This window comes from Chionomys nivalis, chromosome 5 (assembly GCF_950005125.1).
Source record: "Chionomys nivalis chromosome 5, mChiNiv1.1, whole genome shotgun sequence".
NCBI lineage: Eukaryota > Metazoa > Chordata > Mammalia > Rodentia > Cricetidae > Chionomys > Chionomys nivalis.
The window spans coordinates 724288-733455 of record NC_080090.1 but is presented as its reverse complement, the minus strand read 5'-3'; the positions used below and the strand labels follow the sequence as shown (position 1 = coordinate 733455).

Sequence of the window (9168 nt, the reverse complement as noted above, 5' to 3'; positions counted from 1 at the left end):
ATGGCACATGTCTTTAATCCATCATGGGAGGCAGAGGCAGGGGGATCTCTATGAGTCAAGTCCAAACTGGTCTACAGAGCCAAGGCTGCATAAAAAGAACCTGTCTCCAAAAAAAATTGGCTGGATAGTGGTGGCACACATCTTTCATCTCAGCACATGGGAGGCAGAGGCAGGAGGATCTCTTTGAGGTCAGTCTGGTCTACAGAATGAGTTCCAGGACAGCCAGGGTTACACAGAGAAATCCTGTCTTGAAAAACAAAACACCAAAAAAAAAAAAAAAAAAAAAAAATTAAGAGGCCTGGAGAGTTGAGTCCGTGGTTAAGAGCACTTGTTGCTCTTTCAAAGGACCTGAGTCCTTTGGGTTTGATTCCCAACACCCACATGGTGGCCTACAACCATCCATAACTCAGTTCAGGAGGATCCAACACCATCTTCTGGCCTCCTTAGGAGTCAGGCATACACATGATATACACATACATTCAGACAAAAGACATATGTATGCATAAAAAAGTAAATCAATTAATTTTAAAAATAAAATAAAAATTAAGGGCTGGAGATGTACCTCAATAACAGAGCACTTGCTTTGCCTGGATGAGGACTGGGTTAAATCTTCAGTCCTGCCAAAAATAAAAAATGTAAAAGTGGGAGGATTTTATTTCTAGGCTTAAAATATCTTTGTCAGCTGTTAACAAGTAAACAAGATTTATGAGATGATTAAGGGCCTGGGGTCGGCGCCCTCACTCTCCAGGGAAATCATTAAACTAAAACCCTGTATTATGGGAAAGCCTGGGACCACCCAGAGGCTGAGAAGGGGCCCCACAGGGACCATACCTGTTTTGTGGTTTCACCACAAAGTCAGACAGACATAAACGGAGACCCCGGACTCACATGCAGTCCCAAGTTAAAAACAGAGCAGCTGTAAACATGTTCTACTCACACAGATGGAGGGAGGCAAGAGTCCGCCTCTTGGAAAGCTGCTTTCCCATAGCAGTGAGCAGAGATCAAATGAGCTCAGACACGAGCAAGAGCACTCACTCCTGTGTAATCTGACTGAAGGCCTCAGTGCACCTGCTCTCTGCCCGCTCTGGGTGGCCTATGACCACCACAGGGGTCCTACTAACACCCTGGCTGTGCGCCTCTGGATGCAAGGACCTGGCTCTGTAGCCATTAGATGGCCGATCACCATCCTGCCCCTGTTGATTATCATATGAAAATAGCCGAAGCAATTCAGTTTCACTGTCAATAGATGTCTGCTTTTCTGTCCAGCTTGACCAAAGATTGCAAACTCAGACAAGAACAGCAACCTTTGAAAGAAGACCCGAAAGGAGAAGCAGGAGAAGCTGTGGCGAGTGTATTGACAGCCTCAGCACACGCCTGCCAGCAAGAACTGGTGCCGGACCACACACCTGTAGGTGTCTAGCCGCGCCTGGGCGAGGACCTTCAACTCCAGGCAGAACAAGTGATTTCATGAACACGAATGGCTCAGCCCAAGTAGAGTGAAACAAAAGTGTACTTCTGAGTGTGAAGGAAATGGATTTCCATGTGGCTAGCGTTCTATTTCTCGTTGTTTCCTGGGGAACAGTCCTTTTATTTCTGATCATAAATTTTATAGGATACACTTATGCAAACAGGAATGAAACAGGCTCCGATGGTCATGACCCCAATGTCTCTACTCAGAAATGGAGCGAGGGAGGCTTACTGAGAAAATTCTTGGTATATATTTTAAATTAGGAAACCAAAAAACACTTTCAAGATATTAATATCCTGTATTAATAGACTAGCTACAAACTACCCAAAAGCAACTATTAGATGTTATTCAAAGGGATTTCTTTTGAGGAGGAAGAGACCACCTCATTGTGTAGCCCAGCCTGGGACTATCCAGTAGCCTGGGTTGGCCTTGAACTTATCACCTTCACACCTCTGCCTTCTATGTTCTGGAATTACAGGTCTGCACCATCGTGGCCAGCAATTCTTCAAGTGCTTTTATATTCTAAATTATTTTTCTTTTTTACAATCAAACTTACTTGGGCTTAGCAGAAATACATTCTTCTAATAATTCAACTGGAATTATCAAATTTGCAACAATAACCAAGACACAAACCTTGCTTAATTGAATATAACAAGCTACTACCAAGAAACAATTGTGCTTTGCAGGCCATGGGGGAACCGTCTCTCGTGGTAGTGACTGACTGGCAAGGGTTAAGTGGCTCTACCAAAAGGACGAGATGTTTTGTAGCACATCCAGCTTCCATAGCGCAAATTCTCCTGGGTGGCCAATCCCAACAGGAACAGCTGGCTGTGGAAGTAGGAAGAGATAAGCCATGCCACACCACCAGAAAGTCTGTCCACCAGAAAGACATGATCCTTTCAAAACCCCTGCAGCAGAGGGAAAAGGAAATGCTGACAATCCATGCTAAGTGGTGTGTGCTGAGGATATACTGCCATGTTTTCGATATAATCTAATTGTAAGCTAATGGGTTCAATATTTAATAGTGATCATGTTTAATAAGCTGCTTATAAAATCAGTTCTTGCAAGCCAGCACTCACCAGCAGGCTACTCTGAAGCCTATCAATTTAACTTTTTTTTTTTTTTTTTTGGGTTTTCGAGACAGGGTTTCTCTGTAGCTTTGGTGCCTGTCCTGGAACTAGCTCTTGTAGACCAGGCTGGCCTCGAACTCACAGAGATCCGCCTGCCTCTGCCTCCCGAGTGCTGGGATTAAAGGCGTGCGCCACCACCGCCTGGCCTATTAATTTAACTTTGTGTGTGTGTGTGTGTGTGTGTGTGTGTGAGAGAGAGAGAGAGAGACAGAGACAGAGACAGAGACAGAGAAAGTATGAGTCTCTCTCTCTCTCTCTCACACACACACACACACACACACACACACACTGGTGTGGAGATTAGAGGTCACAGCTCTCTCCTATCAAGTAGGTTTGAGGAATCAAACTCAAGACCTGAAGCTCTATGACAAACATCCTTACCTGCTAAGCCATCTTGCTGACCACTTTTTGGATCTTCTCGATATCAGCTTTATAGGTAGGAAACAATATCCTTGACCTGGGCCTGGTCACACTCATCTATGATCCCAGCACTTGGGAGGTGCAGGCAAGAGGATCAGAGATCCAAGGTCATTCTTGGCTACCTATTGAGCTCAAGGTCAGTCTGAGCTACAGAAGAGGCTGTCAAAAACAAAGTTAGTCAAATCCCCTAGTGTCTCAGGAAAGTGATAAAGCTGAGGGTGTCAGACAAACTGTGTCCTTTAGGAAAATGCAGGCAGAACTTTGCAGGAAGGAGGAGCTGACAACGTGCTGAGGGTTTCTTCCCTTCCACTCAGCAGACGGCCCAATAACATAGAAGTGTACAGGACTGCAGAAGACTTGCCAGATAAGTCTCAAACCAGAAGGCTCTGGTTTTATTAATGTATAACAAGGATGTCTTTTTGTGTTCATTTCTTTTATACACTGTGTAAATAAAAGCAGCCAGGTAAGTAAGACAAAAGTATAAACAAGTTATATTGAGTCAGAAAATTCCAGAATTTATGAAATCAAGTCTGCAAGACAGAGAGAATGCAATTATAACCATAAGGGGAAACCACCATGGAAGCGTAACTCCCTAAGCTGCGGGTCATCAATAGTGGGGGCGGGGAGACCATTGCACACCGAAAAGAAAAATAAAGCACAAAGTTAATTACTTTTTCTCTAGAAAATCAGGTTTGGGGCTGGAGAGATGGCTTAGTAGCTAAGAGCACTGGCTGCTTTTGCAGAAGACCCAGGGTCTGTAACTCCAGTTCCAGGAGATCAGATACCTCTTCTGGCCTCTGCAAGCACCACACACACATAGCACACATGTGTACAGGCAGGCAAAACACTCATATACATAAAATACAAAAAATACAAAAAAACTTTAAATATATAAAAATTATTCAATGAGGGGCTGGAGAGATGGCTCAGTGGTTAAGAGCATTGCCTGCTCTTCCAAAGGTCCTGAGTTCAATTCCCGGCAACCACATGGTGGCTCACAACCATCTGTAATGAGGTCTGGTGCCCTCTTCTGGCCTGCAGACATACACACAGACAGAATATTGTATGCATAATAAATAAATAAATTAAAAAAAAAATTATTCAGTGATTATAACAGCGAAAGAGGAGAGTCGGTGAACTTGGATTAATAGATTACTAACCTAATCTGAAAAGCATGGAAGAAAAGACAGTTTAAGAATGAACAATGTTGGGCTAGAGAGATGGCTCAGCGGTTAAGAGCATTGCGTGCTCTTCCAAAGGACCCAAGTTCGATTCCCAGCAACCACATGGTGGCTCACAACCATCTGTAATGAGGTCTGGTGTCCTCTTCTAGCCTGCAGGCATATATGCAAACAGAATGTTATATCCATAATAAATAAATATGTTAAAAACAAAAAGAATAAACAATGTTGGTGGACCAGCCTTACAGCTGCCCAGGCCCAGAAACAGGGTTACAACTTGGCCCATCCCAACATCTGCCCCATCTATGATCTGCTGGAACTTGTGAAGGGGCCTGACCAGAAGACTCACAGATGCAGGATCTCCATAATATAGTGGCAACAACAGGATAATCAAGAGGAGTTCTATGAGGGCCCAGCATCCACAGTGTAATAGAAACCAGAGGCCTCAAGCCAGACCAATGACTCTATGCAACGAACACTTGCAAGTAAAGATGCAGGAACAAAAGGGTTTACTGCATGACTCATAGTGTCTCACTGCAGCTTCCATAACGAGATTTTTTATTTTTTTTTCCCCGTTTTTCTCTTAAATTTTGTTTTATTTTGGGGAAGGTACCGGGGCGGAGGGTGGATGCAAGGGGACAGTGATGAGGAATCTCTGTCAACCAATGAACTTTAAGAGGTGGGACCAAGTTAGGGGTGTGACCTTTTGGGTACCTGGAGAAAATGCCTCCTGGCTGCCCAGGGTGTTCTCTCTCTCTCTCTCTCTCTCTCTCTCTCTCTCTCTCTCTCTCTCTCTCTCTCTGTTTCTCTCTGTCTGTCTCTCTCTCTCCTGGTATTTCTCAACCTGAGATAATTCAACAGGACAGGGAAATGAATGGGACCAAGATATATGATGCATAGAATAAATAAAAACTTTAAAAAAAATTATCAATGTTGGGGCTAAAAGTTGGCTCCATGGTGAAGAACACTTGTTGCTCTGGTCTCTGAGGGTACTTTGTGCTCATGGTACACAGACTCACTTGCAAGCAAACACACACATAAAATAAAAATAACAAATCCTTCCTAAAATTAATAAAATGAACAATGTTAGATAACAATTTTTTTAAAAATTGACAATGTTTCAGGAACCTATTCAACCTCATCAAAAGATTTTTATTGATGGGCCTGGGGGCACACTTCTTTCACCTCAACACACAAGAAGCACAGGCAGAATTTCTCTGAGTTCGAGGCCAGCTTGATCTATACAGTGAGTTCGAGGCTACATAGTGAGACCCTGTCTAAAAAAATTAATTATAATTATGTATGTGCATGCATATCTGTGTCTCTGTGTAGATATATGCACATGAGTGCAGGTAGCCTGAGAATCCAGAAAAGGGCATCAGATCCTAGAGCAGGAATTACAGGTGGTTGGTGGTTGTGAGATGCCATGTCAATGCTGGGAACTGAGCCCAGGGGCTCCAAAAGACCAGCAAGCGCTCTTAACTGTTGAGCCATCTTTCCAGACCATTGTCAAAAGAGTCAGCCTTTGCCATATGTCCAAAGAAAAGAACATAAAGGGACAGTCAAAATGCTTGAGAAAATAATAATCAAACATTTACACAAACTGCCATGTTGCCACTAGCTTGTAAACACAAGGAAAGCCAGTAATTCTGACTCATGCTTCTGTAATGGCTGGGGAAGCAGCCAGAAAAGTTGGACCACACAGGAGACTACCAGTTATACCTATTCATACATTCTACATCAGAATAATTATTTACTGAGGACCAGAAATGAGGAAGAGACAGACCACTGACCGTGGCGGGGGTGTGATAGTGCTCTAGCTACAGACACTGAGCTGAGTGAAGGAACGGGACTTAAAGGCAGTAGCCTTAAAGCTTCTGATGAGAAAATATATCCAGCAGCCTTTGGGTAACTCATGATTATTTAATTGCACTTGTATGGTGGTCCCTAATAAAATAATGTCAAATCGAGTTCAGAGTATGAAGGGCTCTCATATCAGCAGGCCACAGTCACAGGGACATCTGTCCTGGCCCTCCAATGAAATGGTCCTTTTCTCCCCAGCCGTGTTCATTCAGAGCAGAAGGGGAGCCTTCTCTGTACACCTTTATACGAGTGTGTGTGTGTGTGTCACTGCCGCATGCACATGTACACACACTGTGTACTCCCTAGGTGTGCATGTGAAAACAAAAGCCAATATCAAGTGTCTTTCTCAATTGCTCTCCGCCTCATTTTTTTAGACAGATATTCCACTGAACTTGAAGCTGAATGTGTCACCTGGGCTGGATAGCCAATGTACCCAAAGGGTTGCCTGTCTCCACCCCACCTGCTCCCAGCACTGGGGTTATAGGAGTATTCCACTGGACATGGCTTTTCTGTAGGAAATGGGGATCTGAACCCAGGCTCCCGGCCCCAGCTTCATTATTTTTACCTGATATTGCTGTCACCTTTCAGGCAAAACCATGGCTTTCAGATATCTAGAGTTGATAAACTAAAATTTTTAGTAGGTTTTCTACTTATTTTAAATCTGTGGACCTGCAGAGCTGAAGTCAAGTGAACTGCAGCCAAGAAGGAAGTAACTGATGGCGGAAGGGCCTGCGCCGCGTGAAACTGCTCCCTCAGAAGGATGTTTAAATGTCAAGCAGTTAGCCTGTACTCTGGGTACCCGTGACCTGGAGTACAGTTGGGAACAGCTGTCGGAACTGGAAAAACACTTCAAGATGGAGCCACACCCAGACCTCGAAGCTCAAAGGGTCCTGGCCATGAGACTCAACCTGACGGAGGAACAAGTTAAGACTTGGTTCACCCAGCGATCCTTGAAGCCTGAGAAGGGCCTTTTCTCTGCTTGGCTACTATGGAAGCCTGTCCGCCGCCATAACCCTTATTCCTGTACTTCCAACAAAGCTGGGGGCTGCCTGTCACCAAGCTGTCAGTGCAGGCCCATCAATTCCCGGGAGCGATTTAGACAGAATTTTCAGAGGTACCTGAAGCTCATGCAGTCGTACCACACCGCAGAAGGCAGCTAAGGCAAGGTTTGTACAAGTCACGGGAGAGCGCTTGCTGCAGAATGTTACCTCGCACAGTGAAGCCTCACATCAGCCATGCATCCTGTCAAGGCAAGGAGTCTTCCCAAAACAGCCCCGGGCTCCCCGAAACTTTGGAAGCCTTGAAGAAGCTCAGACTGTCTTCTGGGTACCCAAACACAGATGATTTCTGAGAATGTCCTGCTTTGCCTTACCACTCACTCTGGTATCTAGGGGTGACAGCCATTTGGGGGGTTCTTATTTTACACTGTGAATGTTTTGTTTCTGGCCTGGGACTTGTAGCTTTTACCTCCCAAGTGCCAGGCTGCACCATACGTGTTGTTACTTAGTTTGGGTTTTTTTCTATTCCTATGGGATTTTTTTTGTGTAACATTCAGTTTCATTTTTGTTTTTATTTCTTCGAGGACATTTCATGCACCAGCTTGTCCTAGCATTGGCTTTTTGTTAGATGTTATTCAGCTTGCTTGTTGCTGGGGCTGTTGGGACTTTCATGTCTGTATTAGATTGATAATAAAGCTATTCATAGAAATTAAATAAATAAATAAATAAATAAAATAAATCTGTGTGTACAGGTGCACATGTGTACATTTTTTGGGTGTGCAACTGTGGGTGCCTCTGTGCCACAGTGTATGTGTACAATTCAGAGGACAACTGTCTTAGTTAGGTCTTAGTCTCCACAGCACTAGAACACAGCAACGCTTATAAAGGAAAACATTTAGTTGAGCTGGCAGCTGACAGTTTCAGAGGTTCAGTCCATGATTATCATGGCTGGGAGCTTGATGGCCTATAGGCAGACATGAGGCTAGAGTAGTAGCTGAGAGTCCTACATCTTGCAGGCAACAGGAAGTTGACTGAGACACTGGATGATATCCTGAGCATAGGAAACCTCAAAACTCACCCCCACGGTGACGCACTTCCTCCAACAAGGCCATATTCACACCAGCAAAGCTACACCTCCTTATAGTGCCACTCCCTATGAGATTATGGGGACCAATTACATTCAAACTGCCACACCGACCTCAGGTGTTGGTTTTCACCTTTAACCTTTTTTTTTTTTCAAGTCGGCAATTTTATTAAAAAAAAAAAATAGAAAAACAGAAACCAAAACACCAAACAGAAATTCACACAGGAAGGGAGGGCCCCAGGGTGAGGCTGCCCCCACCTGCTAAGCATCCTGCTGCTGTCCGAACTGGTTGGGGATGGCCTCCATGCCGTCCTGTGGGCAGATAAGCACCACCGAGGTGCCGCGGCACACCATGAGCCCCAGCTGCCGTGTGTCCTCCGTCAGCTTGTACTGGTTATCAGGGTCTCGCATGTACTCAATGGTTCCGTCCAGCACCAGGTTGAGCAATGGGTCAAACCCTTTCAGGTTCCCGCTGGCTTCCCGGCCACCCTGGAACTTCACTCAGATAGTCTTGTCAATGTACTTAGACAAGTCCAAAATGCGTTCTTTCTTCTTTTTCTCTTTGTTCTGTGCCATCTTGCTGCCACGCCACCTTTAACCTTTTTTGGGGACTGTTTAAAGATATGTGCACCAAGGCTAGCTGGGCCAAGTTTTCTGTCCACAAGTTTTCTGTCTCTGCCTCTCACCTCACCATAGGAGTGCTGGGATCACAGACACAAGGATTTTAGGGATCTGAACTTAGGTCCTCAAGTTTATGCAGCAAGAACTTTATCCACTGAGCCATCATCCCCGGTGTGTGTGTGTGAGGGGGTGTCATATAGCTCAAGGGTCCTGAACTTGCTATATAGCTAAGGATGACCATGAACTCCTGATCTTCCTGCCTTCGCTTCCCAAATGATTTTTATAAGTCAGTAAAATATGATAGAACACAACAAAGAAAAGCAAGTCCTAGGCTATATAGCTATCTATGAGGTGGGGTGGGCAGAGAGAGAACGGAACAGAGATTCACACAGAAAGAAGCTCC

General features: G+C 44.6%; 1 pseudogene; it reads right to left on the bottom strand.

Annotated features, from left to right (window-relative positions):
• Positions 1 to 8405: 8405 nt before the first annotated feature.
• Positions 8406 to 8720, bottom strand: LOC130875085 (U6 snRNA-associated Sm-like protein LSm7; annotated as a pseudogene).
• Positions 8721 to 9168: the final 448 nt, after the last annotated feature.